The sequence below is a fragment of the Gekko japonicus genome, unplaced genomic scaffold, assembly GCF_001447785.1.
Source record: "Gekko japonicus isolate JY-2015 unplaced genomic scaffold, Gekko_japonicus_V1.1 scaffold1638, whole genome shotgun sequence".
In the NCBI taxonomy this organism is placed as follows: Eukaryota; Metazoa; Chordata; class Lepidosauria; order Squamata; family Gekkonidae; genus Gekko; species Gekko japonicus.
This window is the reverse complement of record NW_015161447.1, coordinates 336,025-354,992: the sequence shown is the minus strand read 5'-3', so window position 1 is coordinate 354,992 and position 18,968 is coordinate 336,025. Positions and strand designations below refer to the sequence as shown.

At 43.3% G+C, this 18,968-nt stretch overlaps 1 pseudogene; it reads right to left on the bottom strand.

Annotated features, from left to right (window-relative positions):
• Positions 1-3,012: 3,012 nt before the first annotated feature.
• The window catches only part of LOC107125617, an 88,403-nt pseudogene continuing 72,447 nt past the window's right edge, over positions 3,013-18,968 (bottom strand).

Sequence of the window (18,968 nt, the reverse complement as noted above, 5' to 3'; positions counted from 1 at the left end):
GGGAACTAGGAGAATGTTATGTCTTTCTCTTAAAATTTATAAAACATATAATGAGGTCCTGAAGGTTTTCTGTATGACTGTAAAATCTATAGGTTCAAACTGGCTGCTGGTCTGAGCTGACAGGGCAGTATCAGGGGAATTCCCCCCCCCCCTTTACGAAAATTGAAGAGAAGCCATTATGCTGACAATAATAGATAGCAATAATTGTTGATGACAATAATAACTTTTCCATTACCAGAAAATAGTTTACAGTTATTGTTGATGGCAATAATAACATTTCCATTACCAGAAAATAGTTTACAGTTTAAAGTAGGGTATGAAAAGGAATCTTATTAAGAGGTTTGCTGCTCCTCATTTCAGGTCCCATTACATTGGCTTGGTTTATACATCATGGTGAAATTATGTTTTGACCATTCATAAGTTCACCAGCTTCCGGTATCTTATCCACTCATGTGTTTGCATTCCCTCACTCTGTCTTTCACAGCAAACAATTGTTTGCTATTACATCCCAGTGGGGCAAACTGTGGATTGGATCCTGCCATGTGGATAAGGGCAGTCCATGACTGCTGATATTGCTGGACCTATCAGCAGCATTTGATATGTTCAATGATGATATTTTGGTGGATTGACTGCAACCAATGTTGGGGTTTAAAGGGACAGTCCACTGGTGGTTTTACTCATTTCTAACTCATTTCAGAAAGAAAGCGGTTTCCGTAGGAGAGGCAGAATCAGATAGCTGGGATATGATGTGCACCAAGGATCCATTTTATTCCCAATGTCATTTAATCTGTACGTAAAACCTTTTTTCTAAATGCCCCCCGGAGGGAATTTTTTATTGCATTTTTTATAACACTACAAACTACAACAGAAAAAGGGGAGGGGAAACTACATTTATAGGATAAAGAAAGATACCCACTACTGACTAAAAACCCAAGAGAGGAGATCATCCCACCAATTTAACCATACATTTAGTCTTAATCCCGTTAATTTTACTATAAACTGAGTCAAGTTTAACATTTTCTTTTTCAAATCTTAAATTTAACTGTCATATAGAAACACCCCAAAGCATCTCACGTCAACATCCTTTACTTCTCCTTGCCTAGTCTCTTCCGAAGCTTATAAGGACTTTTAGGGGCTGCTGCCCCTTTCTCTGATAGAGAGTCCTCCCCGGAGGATTCCGAGTCCAGCTCGCCATTGGACTTACTGTCCTCCCCTTTATCTCCTTCTTTCCCTGACCCTCCCATCTGGACTTCCGAAGCTTATAAGGACTTTTAGGGGCTGCCGCCCCTTTCTCTGATAGAGAGTCCTCCCCGGAGGATTCCGAGTCCAGCTCGCCATTGGACTTACTGTCCTCCCCTTTTTCTCCTTCTTTCCCTGACCCTCCCATCTGGACTCTTAAAAATTCCTGTGCTTTCTGGACAGAGTTAATCTTTTCTTTTTTATCCTTGATTTTGAAGGTTACGTCTTCTGGAGTTAACCATCTATATCCAATTGCATTTGTCTGTAGAAAAAGAATTAATTCTTTATATTTCTTTCTCCTTTGTCTTATTTCAAATGGAATGTCTTTTAACGTTCTGATGGTATTCTCCCCCACTTTCAGGGGTGCTCCAGATACTGCTTTCAAGATTGTATCCCTCACATGCCTCTTCAAGAATCTTACCACAGTTTCCCCAGGCAGATTGTTTGTCTTTATATATCCTGAATATGACCTATAGGCCACATCCATTTCGTTTAACAAGAGTTCCGCCTTCATATCTGTTACTGGGGCCAATACTTCACTCATTAGTTCCTTAAGATTCTCTCCCTTTTTCTCTGGCAAGCCCTGAAAGCGAAGAATCATATTTGCCTTTTCCATTTGTAGTTGTAGCAGTTGCTCTTCCATAGAAACTTGCTTCTTTTCCAGCTTTTGAACTTTCTTTTTCACCTTTTGTGCAGTGGCGTTCACTGCTTTCACCTTTTCAGCCGTTTCGTTCATCATTTTAAGTGTCTCGGTTATCTGTGTCTGCTGCGTGGTGATGCACTGAGTCATTCTCGACATCTGATCCTTGAGGTTACTCATTTGGTCCAGTAGAGGGCGTATGGATTCTGCCACAGTTTTTGCCAGCTCGTTGATTCCTTCCGGTTTAGGGCTCTCCATTAGTTTCACTTTTGAAAGTTTCTCTTTCTCCGTCCTCTTCCCCGCCATCTTTCTCAATTGTTTACTTTGAAAAATATTTTGAAAGTCTCTGAATATGCGCTCAAACACCTGAACTCACCTTGGTAAGTATTTCTTAACATGCTTTTTCTTCCGCTCCCCCCCTCAATTTGCTCAAAATGCGGTTAGGAGGCATCCCTCCCCCGCCCGCTTCACTCTCCATTTTTCAACATGGGGTAGGGAGCTTTCTTTTTCTCTTTAATCGCTCAGTCTGACTCACATTCATGTCTGGTCTTCCGACCTCGCTTTGCGTTGTTTCACCTGCTCGATCTCCTACACTTGCCCCGGTCGGCATCACAAGGTCCCATTCGGAGGAAGGACCATTGGAATGGAAGAGCGCCTCAATTCACCCACAAAACGTAGGCGAAGAGGCGACTCATCATAAGTCCCCTGGCCAGGAGCCTTCCGCCAGGCTCCCTGGGGGGGGGTAACGGGCCAGCGTTCCCCCTCCTTCCCGCCGTGCACAGACCGCATCCCTGGGAGATGCGTCTGTCTAGCGTGCCGCCATCAACCGGAACTGTACGTAAAACCTTTGAAAGAGATCATCTGTTGGTCTTAAAGGTGCTGCTGGACTCAAACTTTGTTCTGTTGCTTCAGACCAGCATGGCTACCCACCTGAATCTATCCAGCCACTATAGAAGAGCCCTGCTGGATCAGAATAATGGTCCATCTAGTCCAGCATCCAGTCTCACACAGTGGCCAACCAGTTCCCCTGGAGGTCCAACAACAGGGCATAGAGGCCCTGTTCAGTCTAGAAAGAATCAGGTTCAGTCTAGGGAGAGAGAACAGAGGAATGGAGTGTGTCTCAAGAAAGACATTCACGATTTGCCATCTTTACTATTCCCTAGCAAGGCCCCCACATCATCCAGCGCCCTCTGGAGGCTTCCGGCCAGATGCTTGGCATTGGTCTCCTGGCAGCAATTGAAGGCGGTGACAGAGGGTTGTAGCAGACAGCGTAGCCATCAGGTACTAGTGGTCCATAACACATCACACAGTATGTGTGGGCAGCTACCTGTCCAGTAGAGAGTTTCCAATATGAGGCAGCAGCTTAGGAAGTGTCCATGAACAGTTCTGGTATGCGGAAGCCATCAGCAATGGCCTCCAGCTTCAGCCCCAGCAAATGTCGGTCGATGCTTTGACCATCCAGAGCCTGCTCTGTGAAAGTGCTGTGGACCTTGACTGCTTCTTGCAGCAAAGATAGTCTCTTGGAGGCCTGATGGTTCTTATCAGCCATGGCCTGGATGAAGGCCAAGGTGGTGGAGGCAGTGGAGCGGATGGTCTCCATACGGTGGAAGTGATGGAGTGAGGCTGACTCAGCAGTGGCATACAGTGGCATACAGTTTCCCATGTGAGTTTTAATAGGCCAGCTAGAGTGCCACCTGCAGGACAGAGTCTGGGCTTAACCCAAGGAACTTCAGAAATTCCTTGCCAAACCCGTGGTAAGTGAAACAGCTGATGTTCAGCTCCATGATGAGGATGTCTAGGTTCTGCTTGGCATGTTCAATGTCATGTTTGATTTCTGGAGTGAAGTAGAAGTAGAGTTTTTTGGACAATGGTAGAGGGATCAATGGAGCATGACTGGGTTGGGATCTTTGCAGTAGTCAAGGACGTGGTCTATGATAGTGGCAATTGGAGGTCCTTCAGCCACCGCTTGTTCATAAAGTACTCTGCAAGAGCCATCTTCTTCCCCGATGCAGGGTCTTGTCAAACCAGCGATTATCACTATTGGAGTAGCTGCCACCTCCATACAACATCTGTACCGCAGGATGGTTTCCTGCACACACATCCAACAGCTTCAGAACAGGAGCATCCAGGCAGACTGTAAAAAGGCTACACTGAATGGCACGTGCCAACTCCCGGTTCAGTTTGTCTCTCATAAGAGTGGTGTAGACTTGTCCCCAGTGGTCACTGGTCAGCACCCCTAGGGGCTCCTTATCTGTCTTCCATAACTGCCCACAGATTCGCTGGAGCTGAGAGTGAAGCTGGTCAACTGTGAGAGGCGTTCCATCACTGTTATAAACTTCAAGCTGGAAAAACTGGAAGTTGCGGACTACTGTGATATATGTGGCTGGTCTCTGGCCTGGTGAAGGCAGCAAGACAGAATCATGTTTTGGTCCTGGAAGGCGGCATGAGGTGAAGATGCGGGGATACTGGTCCATGCATAGAGGGTAGCCCCGGAAATATTCAGCCAAGAGGGTCTGGTGGTCGATCTTGGCCTTACAGCAAAGCTTTTGACAGTGTGGCTCATGAAAAGCTATAGTAGGTGTAAGAGAAATAGGTGTGCCACAACATCTGATTGTTTTGATGTGCAACCTGTACTCTGGACAAGAGGCTACTGTTAGGACAGAATAAGGAGAAACAGAATAGGCAAAGCTGTCAGACAAGGATATATTTTATCTCCCTTTCTCTTCAATCTATATGCAGAACAGATCGTAAGGAAAGATGGATTAGATTTAGATGAAGGCAGAGTGAAAATTGGTGGAAGGTATATTAACAATTTGAAATATGCAGATGACCCTTCACACACACACACAGTGCCAAAAAACAGTTTATGCTACTTTTCTGCTTCAAACTCTGACTTTATGTTCCAGGATTTTAACTTTGTTGAAGGCCACCTCACAGTTCCAAGAGCTATGTATAGCAAACATTCTCCCACTTAGGTTGTCTACAGAAAGAAGGGGGGGGGGGAGAGCAAGTGTTTGTGTACAGTCCTAACTACCCTCCCTTCTCCTAAGTGGTGGAAACAACCATCCAATCGTTATGTGCCATGTCTTCTTGTTGCTTCAACAGTCACCCCTTTTCCCACTCACTGCTTATGCTTACTATATAGACTCATCGTTCAAGGCTGTCAGGAATGCTGCCCAGTGGGAACCCTGAGGAGCCATCAATCCTGGGGGAGATATGCCAGGCTGTGCCCTAGGCCATGGTAGAGTTACTAGAGAAGGAGGAATGGTATCTCAGTAAGTAATAGTGCCTTGCCTTGTGCACCTGGGTGGTGGTGCTTGCTTCAGGATCCTTTTTACATGGGCAAGGCTGTGATTGGCCAGGAAATGCTGTCCTGGTGCCTCCTAGGGATCCCACTGGAAGGGAGAAAACTCTTCTCCCATTGCCCAGGAAATCAGGCGATTCAAAGAGAAATAGAGAAGCAGCTACCCTGACTTTGGAAAAAACAAAAAACCCTGCAATTCTACAGGATGGCATTTCTGTAACCCTGAATAATTCCAGAATTGTGTTAAACATTTGGGAAATCCTGGAAATGTCTCCAAAAGGCTTTTTCTGGGTTTTTTGGTTCAGGGATTTCCAGATGCTCTCCCATATTGTTTACCATTGGCCAAAACGTAACTCTCTGCATTAGAAGGAGAAGCACTGCTGCAACTTGCCCTTCAGGTTCAGCTATTTTTTTTGTAAAGAAGCTGTTCATTGAAAATATGGAAGACCAGGTGGTGTATAGTGTATACCGTGTATAGTGGAGCAGCAACTTTTCTCTTCCAGAGGAAGTGCATGATGGATGATGGGAAGCAAACAAGGCTATTATTCTAGGTACACTGTTATTAGCCCATCTGACCCACTGACTGAAGTGGGATTTACTTTTGAGTGATCATGCTGCTTGCCATTCTTTTCCCACCTATTGAGAATGCATGTGGACAGAAGCTTGCAAAACTTCAGGCAGACAGAGGATGCCTGTTCGTATGGAAGAATGAACATTTGAGCTAGATCCTAGCCTGTTACACATTAAGCCATGGCTAGAGCATCTCCTTCGCCTGCAGAAGGTCCCAGGTTCAATCCGTCATTTCCAGTTAAGGGGTCAAATAGTAGATTATGTGAAAGATATCTGGTTAACACCATGGAAGGCCACTGCCAGTCTGAATAGAAAATACTGATCTTAAAGGACCAACGGTCTCATTCAGTATAAGAAAGCTTCATGTGTTCACACAAACACAATCTAATGTTGATTGGAAAACCTTTTTATTTATTAAGTAGGTGCAGGGCTTTTTTCTTTTCTTTTCTTTTTTGGAAAACGTTGTGCCGGAACTCTCAAGAGGGAAATGAAGTTTTCAATCTATATACTAAAAACTCATGAACTTTTGAACATTTTAAAAATAATTTTGTTGAAGAGGTTCCAGAACTCTGTTCCGGCATGTTCCCCCAGAAAAAAAAAAGCCCTGAGTAGGAGTATGTATCTGGTTGACCTGGATAGCCCAGGCTAGCCCAATCTTGTTAGATCTCAGAAGATAAGCTGGGTTGGCTCTGGTTAGTATTTGCATAGAAGGCCACCAAGGAATTCCAGGGTCCCTAGATGAAGGCAAGTAATGGCAAACCACCTCTGAATGTCTCTTGCCTTGAAAACTGTTATGTCTTCATGTAATAAAGACATGAGTGAGCTTATGCACAGTTCTATATTAAAAGAGCATTGCAAGAATTGACCTAATGGGCCAATCAGAGAAGCCTTTGCCTTCGGGGGGAACCGCTCATGCCTTCAGCGGGAACCACTCTCATTGGTCCCAAGCTCCCTGTTCCTATTGGTTGTTATCTGTTTGTTGGGTGTGGTTTTGCCCTTTCAAATCGTATATAAGTCAACCTTCTTCTATGAAGTTTGTCTTGTGTTGTTATGAGCTGAATAAAATGAAATCACTTGTTCAAGAAGCTGCCTTGTTCTCAGTTCATAATAAAAACCCTATGGGGTCACCATAAGTCAGCTGTGACTTGATGGCAAAAATCAAACAAACAAGGTAGACCTGGTCAGAAAAATATGGAGAAATGACCTAATTTCTATTGATTATCTACTCTATGTTTAGCAAGAAACTTAGACCTTCTCAGGCGTAGACAAAAAAGTAGCCACATAGAACCAGATCAAATGATGTGTATTATACTATAGAATTGAATGTTATCAATAATAACAACTGATAGTAGCAACATTTTACTGTCCTTAACGCTTATCCTTTATTTGATAAACAGTGGCATACTGTATGCCATTCAGTGAGATATATATTGAGAAAAGACCCCGTATCAATCACATCAAAGCCCAGCATTCCATCAGAGATCACTGATCAAGCATCTTCAAACTGAATGCACTTTTAATTTTTTTAAAAAATTGCAGCATAAACCAGATTTTGTGCTAAAGAAAGCTCTGTCTTCACTCTCCATTGATAACTGTCTGGATTATTTCAATGTCTTTGTTATCGTATATTCAGCAATACAAAATCTCTTCAGATCAGAATGTTTTCTTCTGAAATAAGCAGACAATGATACATTGGGGGGCAATATGGATTTAACCCAATATGATTTATTTCTTCAGGTTATCATTTTTGGAGAATATCCTAATGCATTACTACAGATTTTTCCTAGGCCAAGAAATAAAAAGCATGAAAGAATGGGACATACTAATCTGCTCACATATTGTGCTATGAATATGTGAAATATAGTCAGGCTTCCAGCCAAGTTCATAGTAACTGGAAATCATTTTTCCACCTATGTAGCCACTGCAAAGATCTCATGGTAGGGGTTCTTGATGGACTGTCATGTTTTGGGGCAGCTGAAGTTTCCAAATCATCTTCAAGGACAATCATAGGGTCATACTACATGTTATAATGTATGAGTCCATCCTGGGGACTTGAGCCATATTGCAGCTGCAGGATTATTATGGTGAAAGAGGAAAATATTTAAAGTCATTTCCCAACAAAGCCAAAAGTAAGTGTAAGTAAAAAGTGACTAATGACAGAAGTTGCAGAGTGCTCAAGGCACATGGCACAGTGAAATATGTTACTGTTGCTAGAGAAAATAAAGTTCACATAGAGTCACCTTTATCTTAGCAAGCAAATACAAGTCCTTTATTGTAAGGAACTCCATTCGAAATAGGATAGGGATAATATTTTAATCTAATCTAATTTACTAGGATGGATCAAGATGCAGGAAGCATGTCCTGCTTTCATGGTAGCAAGATGGAGGGGGGAGAGAGTGAGAAGGAAGGAAGATTCCCTGAGAGTAGCAATCTACAGTTCAAAAGGATAGCAGTAGAGAAGTCAAAAGCAAGGAGACACAGGGTCCTGACGGATCTGTCTCTCTGGGTCTATAGTACCCCTCTGTTGTGGCTAGCACACAGTTCTTCACTTCCAACAATTAAAATGTCTTTTTGGCCCAATTCAGTCGATCCAGTAATGATATGAACCAGGCCTTAGACCTATGTGCCACTCAACATGTGGCTGCAAGTTATTGTCAAACTCAGCACCTTGTTTGCCATGGGAAAATTATAATGCTGTCAGGCTACTGGGGGGGTTTTTCTCTGTGTGTTTGTGCGTGTGACTGGGAATGCTTCGCTGTGCAACTGTAACTCTTTTCTAAGATGCCTCTCTGTCTCTCTTGGAAGAACATTGACCTTGGACGCTGTCTCTGCTTGCTCCGCTGACATAGATGACATAACGGGTGCATCACAGGTGTGTGGGGTGGTGAAGAGCACGAAATCTAGGCAGACTGAATGACTGGACTGAGTGGATGGGATATTGGGGGGGGGGCTGGTTTGAACTCTGTATATCTTTGGGCATTGGCACCAAACCTTTAGTTCTGACAGGAAGAAGTCTTAGCTTGATTCATCTTTACTACTCAATAAATGTATCAGTGCTGAGAGAGTGTTGTGGAGGGTAACTTTGTTCAAGAGCCCACATAGTGTCAGAACTAACATCGCTCTTCGATTGTCGCACCACCGCCATGATGAGCTATGAAGGCGAGTAAGTTGGAAAGGGGACCAGGATGCAGTCTGATGTCTCTGCCCATGAACTCCCCGTGCCTAAAGATGAGGGGAAGGATGCACAACCAAAAGAGAAAGGAGCGGCACTGAAGGAGAAGGGAGTGAAACCAAAGGAGTCCCACCATGACTATGTAAGATGGGATGACCCTGACTATCTCATCAAATGGCGGGACTTTGACCCAAGTCATAATGAATGGGTGTGAGAAGACAATGCCAAAGCCCCTAAGCTAGTCCACGCCTTCCACAAACACCACCTGCTCAAACCTTGGAGGATGAGGGGCTTTTGGGGGGAAGAATGTCAAACTTACATAAATTTTCTTAATGAGTTTCTCATCAGCGTACATTATCTTATCTATTTCTGTTTTTTTTTTAATAAAAGCCTACTGGTTTGTCTTTGCTATATCTTGATTCAGTTTGTGTTTTTTTTGCCACCGTGTTAAAGTTTCTATTGGTTTTAGTACATTTCTACTATCTAGTAAGTCTTTGTATTTTAGGATTGTTTCTTCCTGAAGTAAGTTAGGGTTTGTAAAGACTTCTATAGAGCAAGCCATTTTGGTATCTTGGTGTAAAAGTTGTTTTTAGATTCTTCCTAAGTCTTCAGTAGAGAGGATCTAATAAGATGTTGTTTGAAATATTTGTATCTGCCCTCCCATACCATAGAAAGGCATGCCAACCTAACAGAAGATCATGTCCTTCTAATTTCAAAAGTCTTGTATTTTCTAAAGTAATAGTCTTTTAACCATGGCAGAGCAGCTCCTCTATAGTAAAGAAGCCAATTTAGTAATGCAAACCCAGCTCTCTCGTTGGCATATTGTAATGCTTCGAGCTTTATTCTTGATCTCTTGCCTTGCCAAAGAAATTGTATCATCAATTTATCAAGTTCTTTAAAATATTTATGGTTTTGAAGAATAGGTATTGTTTGAAATAAAAAGATCAATCTTGGTAATGTAATTTTAATAGTGGCAATTCTTCTCATTAAATATATTTGGAGATTTTTTCCATTTTTCCAAATCTTTCTTGATTTCTTTCATCAGTTCCATATAGTTGTTTTCCACCAAGGAGTTACATCTATTTGTTATGTTTATTCCTAGGTATTTGATCTTCTTTTGAATTTCCAGACCTGCTAATTTTTGCAGCTTGAGGTTTAGTCATGTTTTTAATAAGCATTTTTGTTTTTTTACAGTTAATTTTCAGTCCTGCCACCTCTCCATACTCTTGCAGTGAAGTTATCAGTTGTTTGATAGAGCTCAATGGATTCTCTAAAATAAATACTAGATAATCTGCAAATGCTTGAAGTTTGTATTCTTCTCCTCTTAATCTGAGACCTTTAATTTGCGCATCCGTTCTAATCACATCATTTAGAACCTCAAGGACAAAAATGAACAATAGAGGTGCAAGGGGATATTCTTGTCTAGTTCCTTTTTGTATCTCAATATTTTGTGATAAATCTCCATTGATAAGGACCTTAGCTTGTTGTTTAGTATAAATTGCTTTAATCATTGTAAAAAATTTGATACCGCATGTTCATGAATTTGATTAACAAAGTGCTGCACAAGTATTTATATAAAGGGGTGCTGGTTTATCTCGATGATATCTTGATCTATTCAAAAGATAAGGAATCACACGTGCAGTTGGTGCGGGATGTATTGAAGGTCCTCTACAAAAACCACCTGTTTGCAAAACTGTCTAAGTGTGAATTTCAGAGGAGCTAGACTTCCTTGGGTACTGCATTTCTGGGAAGGGCCTGAGCCTGGATCTCTGAAAAGCACAAGATGTGGAGGGGTGGGAAGCCCCACAAATGAGAAGACAATTACAATCATTCTTGGGGTTCACCAATTTCTACCAGTCATTCATTCCCAACTTCACCCAGGTCACCCTACACCTTACAGAATTGTTAAAAATGAAGGGGAAGGGACCAGACTGTAAAACGTCGAGCAGTAAGTTGCAATGGCCCCCTGAGTGTCAGCAGGCTTTTGACCAGCTAAAGGCTTTGTTAATCTCAGAGCCTATTTTACAACACCCCAATGAAAATAAGCTGTTTGTGTTTCAGGTGGATGCATCAGACGTGGCTATGGGGGGCATTTTGCAGCAGGGGAGGATGGTAACCTGCACACCCTGGTTTATGTGTTCAAGAAATTCTCAGCCACAGTGTGGAATTGGGTGGTTTGGGATAAAGAGGCTGCTGCCATCAAGTTAGTGCTAACTACCTGGTGAAATTGGCTGGAGGGAACTTGGGTGTTTTTCGAGGTCTGGACTGGCCATAAAAACCTGGAGGCATTATGGGCCCTTCGCGCCTAAACGCCAAACAGTTCTTCTCCAAGTTTTGATTCACCCTAAAGCACCTCCCCAGGAAGTTAAATTTCCTTGCTGATGCTCTCTCGCACCTCCCCCAAGATGCTAGTCAACAGGAGGAGGTGGTGGACTCGATGTTCACACCTGCCCAGCTGGGGGGAGCGGTGCTGATGTACAGCCATGTGAAGCCTCTCAGACTTTTGAGCCATGGGTGGAGAAGTTCAAGGCTGCCTTCTCCAAAGTGGACCAGGAAGAAATAGACAAAGAGGGTACCCTAGAGCAATGGGAGGATGGCTGTTGGTACTGTCAACATAAGCTGTTTACGCCACATTTGTTGAGGGGGGGTCCTCTCCCTGGAACATGACAACAAGCTGGCTGGCCACTTCGGGTACCTAAAGACTTTATATCTCATCCAAAGGTAATTCTGGTGGCCGCACATGCGGGCCAATATTTCACAATATGTGTCCTCCTGCCAAGTGTGTCTAATGGGTAAAAGAAGGACTGGTAAAACTCCGGGGTTGCTACAGCCCCTGGAAAAAGAAGAAGATGATATTGGATTTATACCCCGCCCTTCACTACCCAAAGGTGTCTCAGAGCATCTTACAAACTCCTTTCCCTTCCCTTCCACTCCCCACCCCTGAATGGCCACAGGTGGTTATTTCAATTGACTTCATCACTGATTTTCCCTCTAGTAAAGAAAAGACTGTTTTTTGGGTGGTGGTCAACCAGTTCTCCAAATAGGTGCATTTCATTCCGTGTAAACAATTGCCTGCAGCCAAGAAACGTGCTCAGTTGTTCCTGTAGCACATTGTGAGATTGCATGCAGTGCCCTGGAAGAACATATCTGACCAGGGGTTGCAATTTGTAGCTGGGTTTTGGAAGGAACTGTTAAAGCTGCTGCGGGTGGAACAGGGGCTGAGTAGCATGTACCACCCAGAGACGGATGGCCAAACTGAGAGGACAAGCCAAATCCTAGAACAGTTTTTGAGATGCTTTATAAACTACCAGCAGGATGATAGGGTGGACTTCCTTCCTTTTGTGGAATACAGCTATAATAATTCAGTGCATGGATCCACTGGTGCCTCCCCTTTTAAAGTGGTGCATGGGTACAAAGGAGGACCCTTGCCCACAGTGACCATGGAGGGGACAGGGTCAGGGGATGTGCAGGCCTGGTGGAACAAGCTAACCCATGGATGGCCCTTGATACAACCAACTTTGACCAAAGCTAAGGAGTATTACAAATGATATGCTGACAAGGGACAAGGATCTGTTCCTTCCGCGATGCCCAAGAACTGCCACTCTAAGCTGTGGACATGGGAAGTGATGCAACACTTTCGCCACACAAGAGACCTCAGGAAGAGGTGGAACAAGAGAGGGTGGAGAGCAAAGAGCTCAAAGTGGGGACATGGGAACATGTGGTGGCTCAACCTGGGCACCCAGAATGTCAAGTGGCAAAACCTGGCTCTTGTCCATTTCATTCTACTGAAGAAGAATCCAGGACCCTTGAAATGGAGACCTCATCCTACAGCTCCCCCTCCCCTGATCATGGAGGGGGAACTCCACCAAGAGGTGGAGGAGATATTAGATTCTAAAGTAAAAAGGGGACAATTGTACTATCTATCTCATCAAATGGCGGGACTTTGACACAAGTCATAATGAATGGGTGTGAGAAGACCATGCCAAAACCCCTAAGCTAGTCCATGCCTTCCACAAATGCCACCTGCTCAAACATTGGAGGATGAGGGGCTTTGGGGGGGAAGAATGTCAAACTCAGCACCTTGTTTGCCATGGGAAAAGTGTAATGCTGTCAGGCCACTGGGGGGGGGGGTTCTGTGCGTGTGTGAGTGACCGGGGATGCTTTGCTGTGCAGCTGTAACTCTTTTCTAAGATGCCTCCCTGTCTCTCTGGGAAGAACACTGACCTTGGACGCTCTCTCTGCTTGTTCCACTCTGATAGATAACATAAAGGGTGCCTCACAGGTGGGGGGGATGAAAAGCGAGAAATCCAGGCAGTCTGAATGACTGGACTGATTGGATGGGATGGGGGGGCTGGTTTGAACTCTGTATATCTTTGGGCATTGGCGTCAATCCTTTAGTTCTGACACAAAGAAGTCTTAACTTGAATAATCTTTACTACTCAATAAACGTATCACTGTTGAGAGAGTGCTGTTGAGGGTAACTTTGTTCAAGAGTCTAACAGTTAAATGGGAAGATGACTGTTTAAAGACCCAAATGCTGTAGTTGCACAACTTTCCCAACAAGAGGGGAAACTAGAGTGTCCTGGAGTACTGGTTTACCCTGCCCTCCAAAAAGGAGAAAGGAACAAGAGCCCTAGGTAAGCCAAGGAATACACTTGAGAGAAGAGAGTCATGTTGTTGCCTGTCTTCTTGTTGCACATTAAAATGGAGGCAGGGGGCACTTACTAGGGAAATAACAGGGAAGATTTGGAATCTAAGAATGAAATGTCACCCCCCACCATATGATAAAAAGCCCAACCAGCAGCTTTGTGAACTAATCTCAACAACTCTAGCTCTTATTTTAATGGTGCACTATAGGCATGGGTTAATATAATGATCATGCTTCTTTTTTACCTTATCGCGACAATAGAAAGGAAAAAAGGATATAAAGAGTTTCCAATAATTCTACATTCAGGGCCAAAATGAAACCGAAGTGCTGTAAATTACCACCTTGTGCTCCTCTCAGGCTAAATAATGTTGGAATATGAACATATTGATGAACTCTGTATGATACCTCCAGAATGAAATCCAGAGGAATTAATACATTATGTACATTGTTTATCACAAATATCTAAGTTATGACCATATGAAGGTCATATGAGTGCAGTTGAGAAAAATCTATTAAATGGTTTAAGGGAAGATGATATTTCTCACATTACTGGAACCGAGAATGCTGAAAACAAATTATTTGGGTAGACAAATAATAAACTTCTATATTCTTGCAGGCTTAAACTCTGACATGTCAGCAATGGAACTGAAAAATGAAGAGCACTGATGTTTATTGTTAGAACTTGGAAATGAATTTAGGCATCAGATACCTATCCAGAGGTCTATGTTTATTTGTATACAAACAAAGTTTTTCTTCCTTCCTTTCTACCTCTTTCTACCTTTACCTGCAGACCCCAACACTAAGAACATTTTTCTAATACGATCTGATGATTCATTTACATGACTCCATTATTTAATAACTTTGCCAAGACATTTTGTTGTGAAGATCCATGTGAAATGTTGTCTTACAAAGGGATTCAGTGCATGTTGGACACCTGCACTGTATACTCAGCAGGTCAATTGTCACACCTGGATTTATGCACAAACTAAGAAAGCTTGCATGGATGAGAAAGTGGTGCCAGGAGGAAGGGTTCAGATTTGTTAGGCACTGGGGAACTTTCTGGGCCAAGCCAAACCTATACAAAAGAGATGGGCTTCATTTAAACCAAAAGGGAACCAGGCTGCAAGCAATTAATATTAAAAAGGTGGCAGAGCAGCTTTTAAACTAATCCCAGGGTGAAAGCTGACAGAAGCGGGGGATCCTCCAATTTCGGAAAAGTCAGTCCAAAGGGATGATTGTGTAAATACTCAGGGTAATATTGATAGCAGTGTAATAGAACTTGGGAGTGAGGGCACGATGTCAACTGAGGGCAATGTGTGGCGACTAAGGAGCTGAGGAAGGTGAAGGTTACTGGAAAAAGAAACACATTATAGATGTCTATATGCCAATGCTAGAAGTCTCCAAGCCAAGATGGGGGAGCTGGAGTGCTTGGTGTTCATCAATGACAATTTGGATATAGTAGGTATCTCAGGAACAGGGTGGAATGGGGAAAATATTTGGGATAGTCATTCTTGGGTATAAGCTGTATAGGCAAGATAGGGAGGGACAAGTTTGTGGTGTTGTTGTGTTGTACATCAAAGAGGGCATAGAATCAAATAAGTTCGAAAACATCAGGGGAATTAACTCCTTAACAGAAGCAATATGGGTGGAAATACTGGGCCCTAAGGGTTACTTAAAAGTGGGGATGTACTATCATCCACCTGATCAAACCCTTGAGGCTGATCTTGAGACAGAAAAGGAAAAAGGGAGTTGACTAAAGCAGATAATGTTATTATACTGGGAGACTTCAACTACTCACATTAACTGGTATACATGTGCCTAGTCATGCTGTAGAAATGAGATTCCTAGACATCATAATTTATTGTGCACTGGAACATTGGTCACAGAGACAACCAGAGGAGTAGTTATCTTGGAGTTGGTTCTGAGAGGGTCTGAATATGTGGTGAGTGATGTAGAGTTTGTGACATCAGTTGGGAACAGTGACGACAATGCTATTGAGTTCAGCATTCAGGTCAATGGAAAGTTACCCCTGAAGTCCAAAACTATCACATTTGATTTCAAAAGAGAGAACGTTACAAAAATGAGGGGGAAAGTAAAAAAGAAGCTGTAGGGGAAATGCAAGAGAGTCAAATCCCTAGAGGATGCTTGGAAGTTATTTAAAACCACACTAATTGAAGTCAAAATAGAATGCATTCCACAGATTAGGAAAGGTACTGCCAAGTTTATAAAGCCTGCGTAGTTAACAACAAGAGTCAAGGAAGCTATAAGAAGTAAAGAGGCTTCTTTTAAAAAGTGAAAGTTCTGCCCCAAAGAATTCAACAGGAGGGACCACAGACTCTGACAAAAGAAATGGAAGTCAATAATTAGGCATGCAAAAAGAAACTGAGGAGTTGGTTGCTAAAAACATCTAGACAAACAATAAACATTTTTAAAGATATATACAGAGCAGGAAACCAGCCAGAGAACCAGTGGGGCATTTGGATGACAAAGGAATAAAGGGATTGCTAACAGAAGATGGGGAGATGACAGCGAAGCTCAATTACTTTTTTGTTTCTGTGTTCACTGTGGAAAGTGTGGGGAACATAACCATGTCACAGACCCTATTTTCAGGAAGGGAGTCTGAAGAACTAAGCCAAATTGAAGTGACCAGAGATGAAGTTCTAGACCTACAAGGGAAATTAAAAAATTGATAAGTCTCCAGGTCCTGATGGCATACACCCAAGACTTGTGAAGGAACTCAGATGGGAGATAGTTGATCCACTAAGCCATAGATGGAAACTATCACTCAATTCAGCTACTGTGCTAGAAGACAGGAAAGTGGCAAATGTTACACCAAATTTTTAAAAGGGATCCAGAGGGAAAACGGGCAAATACAGGCCAGTCAGCCTAACATCTGTTCCAGGCAAATTAGTAGAAACTGTAATCAAAGATAGAGGGACAAAGCCTGCTGAGGTAAAATCAGCATGGCTTCTGCAAGTCCTGCTTCACCAACCTTTTGGAGTTCTTTGAGAAAGTGAACAAGCATGTAGACAATGGTGACCCAGGAGACATTATATACCTGGACCTTCAAAAGGCTTTTGACAAGGTACTTCACCGAAGACTCCTGAGTAAACTTAGCATTCATGGGAGAAGAGGATGGGTTATCTTATGAATTAAAAACTGGTTACATGGCAGGAAGCAAAGAGTAGGAATCAATGGACATTTCTCACAATGGAGGAAAGTAAGCAGTGGGATCCCACAAGGATCAGTAGTTGGGGCCAGTATTATTTAATTTATTCATCTATGGTCCCGGTCACATGGCGAATTTGCCGCGGGAGAGCCATGGGTGGTGGGCAGATTATTGGGGCACGATCGCACCACATCTGGCAAGTGGAGCACACCCGTGGCCAACCCGTGGCATACCGCCGAAAAAGCGCAATAAAAAAACAGTACCTCGTATGTAGTGGCAAATGGTTTGCCACGGGCTGCCTCCGGACTCCTGCGGTGTGATCGAGCCGGCCCCTCATTAATGCGCAGGCAGGGAGGACAGGACCCGTGATTTGCCGCTGACACGTGGGATCGCATTCTGGCGGCTCTAAGTGCACCGGAGCAATTAGCCACGCCTCCCCCGCGCGTTATATGGCCCGTGTGACCGGGGTCAGTGATCTGGAACTAGGGGTGAGTAGTATAGTGGCCAAGTTTGCAGATGACACAATTTTTCAGGATGGTGAAAACCAAGGCTGACTGTGAAAAGCTCTAAGAGTGGGCAACAATGTGGCAAATAAAGTTCAATGTTGGTAAGAGTAAGGGAATACACATTGGGACAAAAATGCCAGCTTTAAGTATAGGCTAATGGGATGTGAACTTGCTGAGATTGAGAGGAAAAAAGATCTTAGGGTGGTAGTGGATAGCTCAATGGAAGTGTCAACCAGTGTGTTGCAGTGATGAAAAAGGCAAATTCTATGTTAGGGATTATTATGAAAGGGATTGAGAATAAAACAACCAATATTGTAATGCCCCTTTAATGATCTGTGGTGCAGCCTCATTTGGAATGATGTGTACAGTTCTGGTCATGATGGTATCTCAAAAAGAACATTGCAGAGCTGAAAAGGTACAGAATAAGGCAACCAAGATGATTACGGGCTGTGAGCACCTTCCCTATGAGGAAAGGCTGAAGGGTCTGGGACTTTTCAGTTTAGAAAAGAGATGACTAAGGGGTAACATGATAGGTTTATAAAATTATGCATGGGGTGGAGAGAGGTGACAAAGATACATTTTTCTCCCTCTCCAAAAATACTAGAACTGAAGGGCCTCCAATGAAACTGATGGGCAGCAGGTTCAGGATGGACAAAAGGAAATTCTACTTTACACAGAAAGTGATTAAAATGTGGAATTCGCTGCCAGAGGGTGTAGTGATGGCCACAGGAATAAACAGCTTTAAAGAGGGATTAGATAGATTCATGGAAGATAAGTCTATGGATGGCTACTGGCCATGGGGGCTGAGAGAAACCTCCACATTCAGAGGCACTAATTCTGAATCCCAGAGCCAGGAGACAAAATCAGGGGAACATCGGGAAGGCCTCAGCCTCTAAGCTCTGTTGTTGGCTGTCCAGAGGAACAAGTCAGCCACTGTGTGAGACAGGGTGCTGGACTAAATCGACTAGTGGTCTGATCCAGCAGGGCTCTTCTTATGTTCTTAAGGTGCTGCTGAGGGCCTCTGACTGTGAGGGGCCTATTAAGGCAACCCCCCACTTAAAATTACTAATTATCATTTTTGCGGTGCTCATGGGAGTCTAGTGCCTGGATAGGTGCCTTCAACTTAAGACTGAAGGCCTTCTTTTCAAAGTCCAGTACCTTGAAAGGGTGGGGGGGCTTTTACATTTAGTGAAGGATTAGAAGTGCATGCGGAAAATGAGTGGATTAATTAGTTTCTTTGTTTCTCTCCTGAGGTGGTTAGGGATATGGGCTCTTCTGAAGAATGGTTAGGAAAAGGATTTTTTAGTTAGACTTTGTCAGCACACTGGCCCATGCAAGGTGTGAATGATCTACTTCTGCAGTGGGGATTCTCCTCTCTTTTGATTCTCTGCCCTATATTTAATCTTCTTTACAACTCCTGCCCATAGGCATGCTTTTATGTTAGGTAGACAATGCCCTACCAACTATGGAGCGCAGGGGGTGCTTTGTCAAAACATATTCTGACCACTATGGTGCATCTGGAGTAACAGAAACTAGGGGTGTGCATTTGGCATAAACCACCCCGAAAAAAAGGACTACATTCTCTTTAAATGCCTTTTTTCCTGCATTGTTTATAATGGGGGATTGAGGCACCTTCTTTGGGGGCTCATAGAATAGACCCCCTGATCCAATCTTTTTGGGACTTGGGGGGGGGGGTAGGAGAGGCACCAGCAGCTATGCT